Source organism: Phodopus roborovskii, unplaced genomic scaffold (assembly GCF_943737965.1).
Source record: "Phodopus roborovskii unplaced genomic scaffold, PHOROB, whole genome shotgun sequence".
NCBI classification, from domain to species: Eukaryota; Metazoa; Chordata; class Mammalia; order Rodentia; family Cricetidae; genus Phodopus; species Phodopus roborovskii.
Window position 1 is genome coordinate 21,646,709 of NW_026126511.1, and position 17,274 is coordinate 21,663,982.

Sequence of the window (17,274 nt, forward strand, 5' to 3'; positions counted from 1 at the left end):
AATCATGGTGGAGGGCCTAGGCACTCACCCTCCCTGGGCAGTGGATGGGGGATGGGGGGTCATTGTGGGGCATTGGAGGTGTGAGGGGGAGGGAACTGTGATTGGTATGTAAAGTTAGATTGATTAATAAATAAATTAATTAAAAATAGTGGCACACACACGAAAAAGAAAATCTGTTAATATAATCTACCATATAAACAAACTGAAAGAAGATAAAGCAAATGACAATCTCATTAGTTTCTGAAAAAATTCTTTGCCAAAACCCCACACCCCTTATGATACAAGTCTTGGAGAGATCAGAAATACAAAGAATATACCTAAATATCTTATGAAGCTGAAAGCCAACTTCAAAGAAAATGGAAAGAAAATCTAAACAATTCCAATAAACCTAGAAATAAGGCAATATTGTTCCCTGTTTCCATATCTATTCAATATAGTTTTGAAAAGTCTAATTAGAGAGAAAAGACAATTATCTTTATTTTTTCCAGCGAGCTTTTTGCTATTTACTATAACGCTTTATTAATACATCTTGTTAGTTAATTTGGATATAAGGTGTAGAGTTTTTATTATGTATGACAAGTAAAACATGTCATACATAAAAAAAGATTTTAAAATCAATATATTCCTATTTAGAATGTGTTGGTTCCCTTATAATTAAGGAAGGCTTACTGGTTCAAATATTTTGGAAGACTTCTATACTGTACAAAAATATTTCAGTAGACTGCAATTAAGAGACTGATGTTATTTATTTTTTTCCTGACACATGCAGGGAAAAAAAATCGGGGCTAACTAGAGTATTTCTGAATCTGGAGCTGTTTATAGTTAACAAATCCAGATGTCTAAATAGAATGGAGAAGAAACCAAAAAGACCAACCAAAAAACCAAAATGGCATACTTCCCCCAACCTGAAAAAACTCAGTTAGTTAATAAAAATTTGGACAATTTATTTTAATATTGACCATTATTTTCCTTTTTAACATTTCTTTTTTGCTGATGAATTTACAAATGTTAGATTTCTTTTCCAGAAGAAAGCTTTATTGTTATGTCTAAGGTCTGTTCACAGGTTTTGAAACCTCATAACTTACAACTTATGAAATAAAATAGCAATAAAATAATAAGACTGCAGATTCAATGTATAAAAATATACTGCACTCATGAGTCATATAACATAGGCTTAACGATTTTAAACTACATTATATGGTGACCACTATTAACTCCAATTTATAATAAGGATTTGATTCTTCCCAAGATAGTGAAAGCAAATTCCCTTACAATTTTTCAGTCTAATGTGTTCCAAGCAATTTAAAGTTATGGATTTGTCGATGGTAAGTGTCATTTCTTTGCAGTTCTATGTAATGTGAGTTAAAACATACAGAAACAGGAAGGTTTAACTTGTCATGGAGTGTGTGCTGTCATTGATTGAGAAATTGAGGTTACCACATAAAAAGTAAGTATGGGTAAAACAAAGGGAGGCACGTGGGACTACAGAGAATAGGATAGAGAAAACAGAGAGAGAGAAAGAGAGAGAGACAGAGAGAGAACATAAAAGAGGGAGTCATTATAGGTTTGAAGAGAAAATTTACTCTAGAGAAATGTCCAGAGACCTACAAGATTTCCGCCAACTAACAATTTGAGCAACAGTGGAAAGGCTACCATAATTGCCCTTCCCTGAAAAGGAGATGGATGACTAACTTATCAACCATCATAGGGCCCTCATCTAGTAGCTGATGGGAACAGAAGCAGACACCCAGAACTAAATACTAGCCGAACTGAAATCCAGATGTAGAGAGGGAGGACAAGACCAGGCTACAGAAACCCACAGAGACAGCTGACCTGAACAAGGAGGAGCTAATGGGCCCCAGACTGATAGCTGGGAAGCCAGCATGGGACTGACTCAGACTCCCTGAACATGGGTCTCAGCTAGAAGGCCTGGGCATTCTAAGGGACCTCAGACAGTGGAACCAGGATGTATTTCTGGTGCACAAAAAGACTTTGTGAGCACATTCCCCATGGAGGGATACTGCCTTAACCTAGAGGCAGGAGGGAGGGCCTAGTTCATACTCCAAATGACTTGACAGATTTTGTTGACCCCCTCCTGAAATGCATCACCCTCCCTGTGGAGTGGGGGGGGTATGGGATAGGAGGGTGATCAGAGGGCATGGGAGAGAGGAAGAGAGGGAGAGAGGGAGGGAGAGAGAACTGGGATCGATATGTAAAATAAGAAAAATAAATTAAAAAAAAAGAAAAAAGAAAGAAAGCAGCCCACACATGCCATGAGAGACAATCTAGTAAGTAGAGTTCCCCCATGTCTTGCCTCTAGAGTCCTGCTTTGAGTTCCTGTCTCTGATATCCTTCAATGATGGACTGAGATGTGAGAGAGAATATGACCAAAATAGAGTATAAAGCTGTATGAAAATTTAGAAGAATTTGTAAATGTGGGAGTTGGTAGCACACACCGACCATCTCAGCACTTGTGAGGCACAGGCAGGTAGATCTCTGTGAGTTTGAAGTCAGCCTGGTCTACAGAGTGATTTCCACAACAGTCAGGGCTACACACAGAGAAACCCTGTCTTGAAAAAAATCAAATCAAATGAATAAATAAATAAATAAAACAAACGTTGATGTGAATATAAATTCAAATTGAAACTGATAGTAACTAACAAGGGTTTAATAAATTGTTTTAAAAGGTTAAATACAAATTTTCAAACACACAGGTAATAATTTGTGTGATCAAATAATGAATTACTTTAAGTAAACATAGTATATTAAGGATGTTCTCTATTCACTGATAAAATGCAGAGTCCATATTAAATTACCTAAACAATAATAAAATAGATTAATATAGATGTACTGGGATTAAATGTGTGAGCTGTAATTCTCTTTTAGACTGATTCACTCTTGTGTATATCTGGGTGGCCTTGGACTCACAGAAATCTATCTAGCTGTTAACCCTGACCTTTTAATACTCTTAATCATAGGATTAAAGATGCGTACCACAACCTCATAGCTTCTGGTCACTAGGATTAAAGGTGTGTGCCTGGCTTCTTTGGCTTGTGACTGACTTTGCTTTCTGAATCCTCATGCAAGCTTTAATATATCCTAAAAACATATCACCACACATTTCCTTTTATTCTACATCATTCCCAATCATGAATAGCACATGCTGAACATCCACAATCCTGAATATTCCTGAGATGGAGAAAAAAGAGGTCAACATGTGTTCATATTTACATTTGTGTATGTGCTCATATATGTGTATCTGTGTCCATTTGTATTTCAGTAGTTCAATGAGTTTTCTTTCTTGCTCTTCTACACTCTTCATATAATGTTCTATATAATATAATAATGTTATATTTTATGGATAAGGCAATCTATATAATAAGATAATTATATATAGTCTTCTATAATCCTTTGAATGGATGTCCTTGTCCAGTCTTCATTGGAGGAGTGGTACCTAGTATTACTGCAACTTGATAGGCCGTCGCTGGCTGAAATTCATGAGAGGCTCAACCCTTTCTGAAGGAAAAAAAGGAGGAGTGGTTGGGGAAAGAGAAAGTTAGTAGAGGGCCTAGGAAAAAAAGGATGGACGGAAGGTCAACAGAAATTAGGCAGGAAATTAACTAATTAAAATATATATCATAGTTCTAAAAATATTTTATGAATTTTTGTATAACATGCCATTTCCACTTTAGTATTTCCACTTAAGTATATAATAGCATTTTCTGATTTACTGTGATTGTTTTCTTTGGTCCTTTTACTGAAAATAGATTCTTTTGTCATACACTGTATCCTGATTATATTTTACCCCTCTCACTACTCCTCCCAGTTCTTCCCTACCTCCCCTCCCCTCTGCATCCACTCCCTTTCTGTCTATCATTAGAAAAGAACAAGCCTCTAAGAGATAACAAGAAATGACAAAAAAAAAAAAAAAAAAAAAAAAACCCAAACAAACATATAAGTTCAATCAGGAAAAAAAAAAAAAAAAAAAAAAAGACATATCAATTTGGATAAGGTAATCTAACAGAAGGAATAGAATCCCAAGGGCATGCACAGGAGTCAGAGACCCACTTGTTCTGACACTCAGGAGTCCTGTAAAACTACTAAGCTAATGGCTATAATATATTCTCAGAGGAACTGGTGTAGGCTTATGTAGGACCTGTGATTGCAACTTCAGTCTCAATGAGTTCAGATACACCTTGTACCTTGATTCAGAAGGCCTTGTTCTCCCAGTGTCCTCCACCCTACCTGGCTCTTAAACTCTTTTATCTCCTCTTCTTCAGGGAACAGATGTTATGAAGAGAGGGATTGGAAGAGACCTCCCATTTAGAATCTCTCACTGTATAATGCCTTATTGTTTTCTGCATCTGTTTCCTTCAGCTGCTGTAGGAAGCTTCTCTGATGATTAACTGCATAAAGTACAAATCAGTGACTATAGGAGAATATGACTAGATGTCAATTTATTGATACTTTTTTTTTTAGACTGTTAGTGTTTGGGTGTTTGGTTTCTAGGTCTCTGGGCTATCTATTCTCAGGTTCTTGCTCACCCAAGCAGTCTTGAAAGACCTGCAGAGCATGGACCCTCATGTTCCCACTCAGGAAAGGCAACACTCCAAATCACTCACCAGAAGCTGCCTTGATGCAAAAGCATGAGGACTTTTAATTCCAAGTCCACTGGGGTCAACAGTCATGTGTCACACAGGAGTAGAGGACTGAAGACCTTGAGGGCAGAATTGAGACAGTTTTTATAGGGTTTATAACAAAGCCCACACATAGGTCACTGGGGCAGGGGTTTCACAAGCAGTTTATGAAGTCAGATAAGCTAAGCAGTTAGTTATCTTATTAGGCCAGGATTAGATAATCAAGGGCCTTGCCTATGTACTGGCCTAGGACTGGGTCTGGAATTTGAGGTTTTTAGGGCTTTTTAGATAGTATTTTTAAACTTCTAGCTTCCTGGGGTCATTGGAGAGTTAGGCTGTATTTTCCATCCTTACAATGTCACGTACAAGTTATGTATTATGGAATTGCCCTTAAGTAAAATCAGACATTGTTTTGCAAATAACACACAATTTATTCTATTGTTTTCCTAATATAACTTGCAAGAAAGAAAGATTGTAGGTCAAAGTTCTTATGGCTGCATTAGTGTCAATGTTTCTCATTTGGTAGCCTGCAAAGTACATTCTCACAGCAAAGATACCAGATCATAGGGCTGAAGGCTGTATGTATACATCAGCTAGATTTTTCCATGCTCATTAAGGTCCCTGGGTATTGTCCTCATGAATGGAGTCCTAGAGTCAGTTTGCAGAGAACAGCACATTGTCCTAGCAACAATCTGGTCTATTTTTTTTAAATATTTTTCTTATTTTATGTATCACCCCAGTACCCTCTTCCTCACATCCTCCCATGACCCCCACTGATGACCCCATTCCATCTCCCATCCACTCCTCAGAAAGGGTGATGCCTTCAAGGAGGGATCATCAAAATCTGTCAAGTCATTTGGGGGAGGACCTAGGCCCTCTAGCCTAAAGGAATATCCCTCCATGGGGAATGGACTCCTGAACTCTGTTCATGCTCCAGGAACTTCAGGAATCAATCCAGCTTACTTCCATTGCCAGAGGTCCCATAGACTTTTCAGGCTTCCTGAGACCCACATTTAAGGCTCCTGGGTCAGATCTATTCTGGTTTCCCAGATATCAGACAGAGGTCCATGAGCTCTCCCTTGTTCAGGTCAGCAGTTTCTGTGGGTTCCTCCAACCTGCTCTTCACCCCTTTACTCATCACTCCTCCCTCTCCACAACTGGATTCCAGGATTCCAGCTTAGTGTTTAGCTGTGGGTGTCTGCTTCTACTTCCATCAGCTACCAGATGACGTGTATTGCATATAAAGCAGTCATCAATATCATTATGATGGAAGGGCATTTAAAGTAGCCTCTCTACTTTAAATTGCTTAGATTGTTAATTGAGATCATCCTCGAAGGTCACAGGACATTTTCCTAGTGCCAGATTTCTCTTTAAACATATAATGGTTCCCTCTATTATGGTATCTCTTTTTATGCTCTCTTCTTCCCTAGACTCAATCTTCCTGCTCCCTCATGTTCTGCTTTACCCTCCTCTTTTCCTCTTTGCTCTCCTAATTCTCTCTCTTCTCACCCATCCTGCTTCCAATTTGTTCAGGCGATCTTGCCCCTTTCCTCTTTTTTGGAGGACCATGTATGTCTCTTTGAGACTCCTCCTTGTTTCCTAGGTTCTCTAGAAATGTGAATTGTAGGCTGGAGATTCTTTGCTCTAAGTCTAAAATCCATTTATGAGTGAGTACATACCATGTTCCTCTTTTTGTGACTGGGTTACCTCACTCAGGATGGTTTCTTGTCATTCTACCTATTTGCCTGTTAATTTCAGGATTCTTTTTTGTTTTTCCCTACTGAGTAGTTATCCATTGTGTAAATGTGCCACATTTTCTTGATCCATTCTTCAGTTAAGGGGCATCTAGGTTGCTTCAAGTTTCTAGCTATTGCAAAAAATGCGGCTATAAACATAGTTGAACAGATGTCTTTTTTGATTGCATGTGAGTCTTTGGGTATATGCCTAAGAGTGCAATTGTTGGATCTTGTAGTAGACTGATTGCCATTTTCCTGAGGAACCAGAAATCTGGTTTATTTGCAGATTTTCATCTGACACCCCTTTGCCCAAATGTCAAGTTCCATTCCTGGGATACATTTTTAGTGATAAGACATGGCCATCTGAGCCTTGATAGGATCACCTTCATTTATTTTACCAACCTTCATCTGCACTAGAGGTTCCACATCGTCCTTTAAATGACCTTAACTTTAGCTTTCACTCACCATTTTCTCACCTGTTAGTGGTGATATGTTTGTGTTGATTGCTCCCTGACTACCAGTCGAGTCCAACCTTAGTCAGAAGACTGAGCTCACATTCAGCTGGCCAGAGTGGACCACAGAGTTCCCTGGCTGACTCAGCGGGAGATAGGAGGACACAGAGAGGAGAAAGAAGAGGAAGCCAGAGGCTGTACACTCTCTTCAATCTGAGAAGTGGGGGAGAGGTAGGTGTTTGTGGCTCCAAGACATCATGCAGTGGCTGATTGTTTGTTTGTTTGTTTGTTTTGTTTTTTCAACTGCACCATGATGTCATTTATAAAAGTCACACTCAGAATCAGCCTATTGATAATTCCCAGGAGCGAGGGTAATGGAATTGGTTTAGGGTTTAGGGAGATGTTGGCCAAAGACTATAAAATTACAGCTGTTTTGGATGCAGTGACTTTCGAAGCCTCCACTTCTTTACATGACCTGGTACCATCCCAGGCCACAGGCTTTTCATGTCAAGGGCTTTTCCCATCGCTACCTGTGCAGCCACCCAACAGCTCTGCAGCCACATGAGTCAGCTGCTCATTGCTGGCCCAGTCATTCAGCAAGTACAGAGCCAGCCAAGTAGGCTTTCTCTGCCCATTTTCCCATCATGCCTGCTTCTAAGACTGCCTTCACCTCGCCCCCCCTCCTCCCCAGCAAAATCTGTAGCCAGCAAAAATACCCAGTCAGAGCAGAGTCAGCTGCTCTCTTTCCAAGCCAGTCCTGGAATGGACTCAGGTCAAGCAGAACTAGTTGGGCTGCCTGTCCAGTCCTCTACTGCCACTGGCATTGGGTTCCTCACCTGGTACAGCCCCTCGTTTTGGCTTGAGGCTTTGGATTTTTCTGTTGCTATAAAGTCCAATGTTGCCAAAGGGACCAGCCAACATACAATGGTACAGAATATAAATTGGCATTCCAAAAAGGAGCACAGTGGGGAAATATTGAACCAAATTGGGACAGAAAAATATTTGGGCAAATTACAAATTCTATGTCTCCATGTCTGATATCTAAATGCTATTCAGACCTCTACCTCCTTTAAGAATTGTCGATTTCAACACATTTCTTTCTCTTTGCCTGTTTTCTACTTCCTTTTAGTAGTTCTCAGGAGGTAACCTATGGCTCTGGTATCTCCAAAATTTTGGAGTTTCTGAGGCATGCCAAATTTCACTTTCACAGCTCACACAATGTCCTTTTTTTGGGCCTCCATCCAGGGACATCCCCGGTTCAGTGGCTTTCTTTGTTGAGGAGGAAGATTCCACAACTCCTTTATGCTGTCCTTGATTCTAATGGCAGAGCCTTGTTGCTAAAACTCCCAAGTTCTTCCGCTTGTTGTGGCTGGAACATCCTATTATATATTTACCAGCTTTCTCTTTTTGACTGTTTCTTCACTGCCTAAGCTTGGGTGTCCTGGAGCTTACTGTTTATCTCCTTGAACATAGGATTTAGCTCCAATCCACTTCCTGGTTTTCTCCCTTTCCTTAATCCACACATTTTGCATTGTTTACTTGCTCCCTTGCTCCTTTTCTTTTAAAAAAAAAATATCTTCATAAGAGTGAACACCAAACAACACATGACAAAGTCAATATTAGGCTGCTTTGTCATTTCTTTGGTCAACAAAATTGGTTCAAATCTCTTCACTTTATACTCAGGTAGATTATTTGGACAAAGGCAAAAAGCAGCCACATTCTTCTGCAATATATCACCATTTGAGGAATGGTCTCAAAGCAAAATATTAACATTCTCCTGTGAATCTTCTTGAGCCAGACCCCAACCCTAAGCACCACTGACTTCCATATTCCCCCTAATATGGCTCATTAAGCCCTGCTACGGTATGTACTCACTCATATATGGATTTTAGACCTAGAGCAAAGGATCACCAGCCTATAATTCACACCGCCAGAGGAACTAGGATACAAGGTGCATTCTAAGAGATTCATATAAGGTCCCACACATAGAAGGAAGGGACAAGTCGCAGTGAATGGAGAGAGAACTAGGAGAAACAGAAGGGAAGGAGAGGAAAACACATGTGTCTAGGAAGATTGTGTTAGAGTAGGAATAGAAGACAGAAGAGAGTGAGAGAGAGAGAGAGACAGAAAGAGAGAGAGACATTATTGATTTGAAGAGAAAACTGAACCTAATGGAATGTCTAGAGACCTCCAAGACTGACTCCCACTATCAATTTGAGCAACCATATAAAGGCTAACATAAATGCCCTTCCCCGATAATGAGATCAACAACTAACTATCCACCATCATGGATCCCTCATCTAGTACCTGTTGGAAACAGAAGCAAACACCTATCACTAAACACTGAGTCAAACTAGAATCCAGATGTAGAGAAAGAGGACAAGATCAGGTTGCAGAAACACATAGAGACAGCTGACTTGAACAAGGAGGAGCTAATGGGACCCCAGACTGATAGCTGGGAATCCAGCATGTCACTGACTCAGACCCCCTGAATATGGGTCTCAGCTAGAAGTTCTGAGCAGTCTAAGGGACCTTATACAGTGGAACCAGGATGTATTCCTGGTGCACAAAAATACCTTGTGGACACATCCCCATGGAGGGATACTCCCTTAACCTAGAGACAGGAGAGGAGTCCTAGTCCCTACTTCAAATGACTTGTCAGATTTACATGACCTCACCTGGATGTCATAGTCCTACATATGAAGTGGGGGTGGATGGGAGGGGAGGGTGGTCAGGGTGCATGTAAGGGGGGAAAGAGAGTAAGAGGGAGGGAGGGAGAGGGAACTGGGATCGACATGTAAAATAAAAAAATAAATAAATTAAAAAATATTTTATGCTTGAGGGTCACAACAACACAAGGGTTGAAGCATTAGGAAGTTTGAGAACCACTCCTCTATGTAAATTTGACTAAATGCTTCATTGTAATGGCATGCCAGAGGATTTGTGCTTTTATAAGTAGTTTAATTTTGTGAGGTAAATTCATAGCTTGTGTTATAAGATATTCTGGAAAAAAAAATCCATTGCTTTCCTACCCCAAATCCCTAAATCCACATTCATCCAAACAAAAGCCTGGTTAGTCGATCACAGCAATACCCAATTCTTTTTCCCAATTTCTATCTTAGTTAGGGTTTTATGGCTATGAAGAGACACCATAGGCATGGCAAGTTTTATAAAGGAAAACTTAATGAAACTGGCTTACAGTTTCAGAGGTTTACTTGACTATCATTGGGGCAAGAAACATGAAAGAATGTAGGTAGACAAGGAGCTAGAGGGGATGAGTGTTCTTCATCTTGATCCATAGGCAGAAGAAGCATACTCTCACAATGGACATGGCTTGAGCATTTATGAGACCTCAAAGTCTGTCTCCCCAGTGACATATCTCCTCCATCAAAACCATAACTATTCCAAGAAGACCAAGAGTCCTAATAATTATAATTCTTATGGACCTATGGGAGACATTTTGTTCAACCACCATGAGAGTAGACATCATATTATAGTGAACTTGTCACCAAAATTGAAAGGAATACTATCAATCAAGCCAAGCTGAACACAACGTTCATCCAAGATAATGTATCATGACCACTGAAGGCTGTGAGGTATAAATTTTCTCCATCCTCACAGAATTGAAAAGGGGTTCTGGAACAAGACATCCTTAGAGAATAGTTAGGATGGATATTAGGGCGAAACCCATCAATAAGTCACTGTTGGATGAAGTGAATAGTTATTGGGCATCTAAAAATGCTACAACTGGGTTTGGGGTTCTATGGAACAGTCTCGGTCATTATTTGAGTTAGAACCAATGAAAGGGAGTTTGCTCCCTACAGAATCAGTTAGGACATATCCTGACACCAAATACTTAGCACAAAGATTTATTGCTCCGAGAAGAAATAGAGGTGGGGACAGAGGATGCAAAACAACATCAGCAACAGCAGAAAGCAAGGAAGAAAGCAAGAAAACAAGAGTAGAAAGAGAAAGTAAAATAAAGAGTATTACTGTAGGAAAGGTATTTTATGGAAAATCTGTACTAGGATGAGTTGGTAAATCCCTAACAGGCATATTAGCTATTTAATGAATTTTGATTGCTGAACCTTGGTTGTTTTGTCTCAGGTATCAGCCAACGGCCTAAGAAGGTAATAGACCTTGGGGGCTAGCTTTAAGAATAAAACCATTTCTTAGCAAAGGAGAAGAAAGGGGTATAAGGGCAAAACCTGTCTGTAATGTTTGCCATGTTCAGTCCTGAACTCCTTCAGAAAAAATTTGTACAGACCCAACCCTCATCCTTTGGCTATGAATGCTCTTCAACAAGTGTCTCACCCACAATACACAGTTTACTCAAAAGGAACCATAAGTTTGCTACCCTCAAAAGACCCATGTGAAGATAAATTTTATAACTAAAATTATTATGTTATATGTGATTGCCTCACCATGTAAAGTGTGAAAGTCTCCAATTGTGTAGGTAGCAAATGTGCATCACAAAAATGTGAGGGAATAAAAAAGCAGAAGATAATTGAAATATAACCAGCCTCTTTTGCAGAACTGAAAACAATCCACAGTCAATATACTTTATATTATTATTCATTTCTAAATATTTAATGTTATCCAGTGTCAAAACAAATCTACCACAAAATAGTGTTACTTTGCTATAATTGTTGTGACTTTTTTTGTTACGCTTACACAAAAAAATGTTGCATAAGAATGCCATAAGCTTCTTTTCATGATTGCCTTTAAAGCTTTTCTTTGCATCAGAAAAAAAAAATTCCCTATAATAGCAATGGTGTTTATAGTTTCGGCATGTAGGAATGCAAGATACAATTCAAGTACATACCCACAGTTGTCCTGTTTTCACTATTATTTACCAAGTAGGAGTTTTTGAAGTAAAAATTAAATTCAAAAGATGTCTACTTTTTTCATGTTTGAGTATGAGAGAAGGGTTTGGATTATGCCAGAAGTCATTTGTCTCCTTGAAACATGACTTTACAGCGAAGTTCTGAAGTATATGGGAAGTAAAAGGGGGAAACACTAACAAAAACAGCCCTACTGACCTTAGAGCAGAATAAGGATAGTTACATTGTTTTCTGGTAATCTTACTGTCAGCAGCTTTTATAGAAAGCAATCTTCTCCTTACATTTAGGATTCATATATCAAGCCAATTTATCTTTGAATACAAATTGAGAATGACTAAGGAGTATTGAACTCATCACATTCAGCCTTAGATATATTGTGATTAGCAATTCAATTTCTTTATCAGAGTGAATCCAATTCAATTCTCAAATCAATGTTAATTAACAGACCCAAACATTTCTTGATTGTTCTGTAGGATGAGCTGTTTAAAGGATTGGCTGTGACACACTGCCATAATAAGACCTACAAAAACATGCTCTCAGGTATCCCCAAAGCTGTGAGCAACTATTTCCAGAGTAGCTATGAAAGGGAGGGCCTAGATTCCCCATATGACTTTCACTGAATTTATTACTTAGTTTGCCTCTAAGATCCAACTAAAATGAGCTCTGGATTATAGGGGTAAATGAGTTTATCTAATTAACTATCATTTGGTGATTTTTCTTAGCTTTAGGAAACATAATTGCAGCTAATTTAGCTGTTCTTCACTGTCACAATATTCACAAAAAAGAGTTAATTATCATAACAATTTTGCTTCTGATTCTTAAATTGGTAAATGAAAATAAATACCAAAAACTGTAGCCCCTTATTTGTTGAGCAGTTGTTGAGAGGTTCTACGTATATGTGGTGTTTAAAATAATAAATTTGTTTCAGTCTCAGGAATTTGAACACTTCCTCCCTAATTGGTAGTAATTTGACAGACATAGCCTTTCCAAAGGAAGTACATCATTGGGCTTTCCAGCATGCAAAGACTCACACTATTGCTAGATTGCTCACTTTGCTTCCTACTTGCTGTCCAAGTTATGACTCCAATGCTGAAGCCACCATGAATTCTGCTGGCTGCCTCTGCTTAACCATCCAGGGGCCTAATTCTCCGGAACCACACACCAAACAAACTCTTTCTTTTGTCAGTTGACTTGAATATGGTATATGAACACATCAATAAAAAATAAAACTAATTCAATATTTAAATAGTAAATTCCTTCACAAAATACTAAGAAAAGGAATAAGATGACTTGTATTTCTTGTGTTAAAACACATAATTCCCCCTTCACATTCTTCTGTTATGTTCAGTGTAGTTGGATTTATGTTGATGTCTTTGATCCACTTTGGCCTGACTTTCGTGCAGCATGATAGATATAGCTCTATTTCCATTCTTGCACGAGCTGACATCTTGTTATGCCAGCACTATTTGTTAAAGACCCCTTCTTTTTTTCCATTGTATAATTTTTGTGTCTTTGTCAAATATCAGGTGTAGAGGTGTGTGGATTTATGACTTCCATTCAATTCAAAGTATATGTGTTCTCACCCATATAATTCAGTGAATGAAGGGAATTATTTACTATGTTAATATTATTTTACTGATAAGGATATATCGATTTATTTAACAAATTATAACTTGAACAAAAAATTCTAAGTGTTTTCGGTGATTTTAAATATAAGAAATGAGGCTGATTTATAATTGTTTTTCCTGTTTGTAACAGTCACTTTAAATTATCTATTTAAAATGAATGTACACATTGAACTAGATTAAGTTTAGTAACACCTCTTTATTATGCCGTACCAGAAATGACCACCAGATGGTGGAAGAAGATTAACTAATATAAAGAATCCCTTCAAAGGCCAAGGCATAGACATATTTAACGTTTTAGTTTTACTTCTTTTACTTTTGTTTTCAAGTATAAACATTAAGAAATTGTCTTAGTCACATTAATTTGGGTGGGTGTAGAGCTGGGGTCCTGGGAAGAGATGGATAAGGTTAAAAAATGCCATCAACAATATTGTATGAAAATCCATCAAAAAAAGAAAAAAACTAATAAAAACATTTTTCTAAAAATATCAGAAATGTTCTAAGCATTGTTATAACTATTTATTCCTAAATGTAGGACTGAAGTTATTGACATATAAAATTTATCAATAATATAAAACACTTTCTCACTGTCTGAATCGCGTGTTTTCTCCCTCACTCAACCTTGTAGAGTGTAAAATTGGAACTTCTTCCCAAGAATTCTTTTTTTTTCTCTCACTTTTCTGTAAAAGTTCATTAATGAACACAGTGACTAAAGGATCAAGGATCACTATCTATCTATCTATCTGTAGATATGGATATAGATATAAATATTCACACATATGCACCAAAATATATTTTAATTCAAATTTCAAGTGAAAAACCTAATTAATACAAATTATCCTGTTTCTAATAAGTATTGAGACAATGATTATTAAAATATAATAGTACTTTAAATATTTATGCTTAATAGCTAATTTAATGAAGACATGGCTAAATTTCCATTACTTTGACTATTTATTAAAGAAAAGAAAAGTCTTTATGAAGTTAGCTTCTGTCCTATATGTAATATAAAAATTTGAAGTGTTTGTCTTTGGCAGTATTCATCCTCATGTCTAAATCTCTGTTCTTTTTCTGTCAATATCTTTATAACCTTCCAATAAACAAAAGGATTGAGTCTCATCCTTTGGTTGCAGAAGTTATGTCCAATGATCATTTCAAAATTGAATCAGCTAACTAATATACAAACTATTTAAATTTAAACTTGAAGTCATTTGCTAAATTATTGAATGTTTAAAAGCACGGTAGCTCCCATTTATTGCTCATATTTTCAGAAAGCTCTAACGAACTATTCTATCTGCCTATCTGACATCCATTTGCTTTATGCTGAGTGGATGCTCAACATTAACAGATAACACATGCCCCCTTCCTCAAGGCTCTTGCAACTTAATTTTGAGTTTCTACAAAATATACCCAATACTAGTTACCAGTTTGATCACAGCAATGGCATTTGATATTATTGTTTTTGCCTGATAGTTTAAAAATACAAGAAAGCAGAAATAAACGTGCCCTTATATTTTCACAAGAAAAGATACAACATAGTCAGTTGCTTCAGAATTTTGTTTTAGATCATGGGGCACAGATGCCTGACATAAAGAAAAGAGTGAAAATTCCAACTTCCTCACATAAATGCAGCCTTAGATTGTGAGAAAACAGAAATGGATTCTGTTTTGTTTTGGGTTGTTGTTGTTATTATTATTATTATTATTATTATTATTTTAACAAGAATGAAGATAGAGAAGTAAAAGGTGAAAGAAAATTCATTGAGGATTGAGTTAAAATATAACAGAATTCCAAAAAAATGTCTTAAAAAAGTCTGTGATGATTCAGAAAAAACAAACAAATCTTGTAATTATTGATCAAAAGAGGGTTAATCCTTTTTCTTGGATGCCCTTGCAGAAGAAGGTATTGTAGTTCTGCTCAGAGCCAAATAAAGGAGCATGGAGATGCTGACCTTTGCCTGCTGTGAGATTGTTTTGAACTCCTTTGATGACCTACGTCTGGACTGTTTGAAACATACAGGGCTTGTTTACAAGTATACTCTTGGGAAGAGAGAAGGTCAACTTATTGATAAATGTAAAAACATTCCCATTGTGTTCCCCTATTGTACAAAGGACCAAATAAACACATGATGACTCAAATCACGATTCTGATGAGAGATGGCTTGTGGTCTGTCAAAGTGCTATTGGTGATGGCTGTGTTGTTCCCGACTCTGGTACAACACAAGTTGCAATGGGAAAGCTCTGACTAAGTGAAACTCAGTCAGAAGCTTGGGCCTCTCTTGTAGTCCAGACATTTTCATATATCTGGATCATTGTTTTCAAGGTACTGGCACAAAACTTTGGTTTTGACCTTCAGGCAACACTAAAGTTAAAGCTGAACATTCATAATAATTTCAAGTGGCAGGTGAGATTTGAACATGTGTGAGCCAATGATGGCAGCTGTAATGGCTATGGGGGATAAGCATTGTGGAAGGAAACCAGTACTTCATTCCAGTACTATGACTGCCATCAAAGTTCTCCTGTCTGTTGAAACCATAAGATTTGAAACATTCTCTCTGAAAAGCTGAAGAAGTCTACCTAACTTGGTCTAGAGTAGTAAAAAATGAGGCAGGGAAAATGGTCATTTATGTCCAAGACTCTAGTGATTTTTTTTTTCAGGGTTTCTCTGTGGCTTTGGAGGCCTTCCTCTTAAACTTAAACTAGCTCTTAAAGGCACACACCTTTAATCCTAGCAGTTGCATGGCAGAGGCAAGTGAATCTCTATGAGTTTGAGACTAGCCTGGTCTACAAAGCCACACAGACAAACCCTGTCTCGAAATATGAAATAATAATAATAATAATAATAATAATAATAATTTTGCAGGAGGGCTTAGACCCTCCCACAATGATTAAAAACAAATAGAAAGAAAGTCAGGAAGATCAGGACATTGGCTTTAAAATATATATTCATTTTTCTTACAGATGTATTTTAAATTAAGCAGCCAACTCTCTGCTAAACATCTAAATTTATAGCTGTTGTAAAACACAACTGTGTAATTTATAGTTTTCCTCATGTCTCTAATGAATACTTATGAGTAAAGCTACTGCATCTTTCACATTTTTGAAATAATTGCTAAAATGCTCCCCCAAGGAGATTGATAGCAGATATCACTTAGAGGCCAGGGCTGGGGGATCACAAACCTGAAGCCCAACCCCTTCAGAGAACACAAGAGGGAGAAATTGTCACAAGTGTGATGGCCCTAAGAATGACAGCTGGGGAATAAGGACAAAAGTAAAACAGGACTTTTACACTCTTTTCAAATCTTTAAACTCTGTGTGTTTATATGCTTATCATGAGCCATAATTCCCCCATAATTTTATTTATTTTTAAAAACAATCTTTTATTTTACATATCAATCCTAGTTCCCTCTCCCTTATCTCTTCCTTCTCCTCCAACCCCCATCCATTGCTCAGAGAGGGTGAGGCCTTCCATGGGCATCAGCAAAATCTGTCAAGGCCCTCCCTCTGCATATAGGTAATGTGATCCAAAAAGCCAGTTCTTGCACTAGCAAAAAATCTTGGTCCCACAGCCAGTGACCCCATAAACTGCCCAGGCCACACAATTCTCACACACATTCAGAGGGTGTAGTTAGTCCTATGCAGGTTCCACAGTTGTCAGACCAGAGTCAGTGGGCTCCCACTAGCTTGGGTCAGCTGTCTCTGTGGGTTTCCCTATCATGGCCTTGATCCCTTTACTCATATTATCACTCTTCCCTCTCTTCCCCTAGATTCTGGGAGTTTGGTCCAGTGCTTAGTTGTGGATCTGCATTTGCTTCCGTCAGTTACTGGATGAAGATTCTAAGGTGACAATTAGGGCAGTCACCAATCTGATTTTAGGTGAAAGCCAGTTCAGGTACCCTCTCCACTATTGTTGAGATTCTTATCTGGGTCATCTTTGTAGATTCCTGGGAATTCCTCTAATGCCAGTCTTTGAAGTAATCC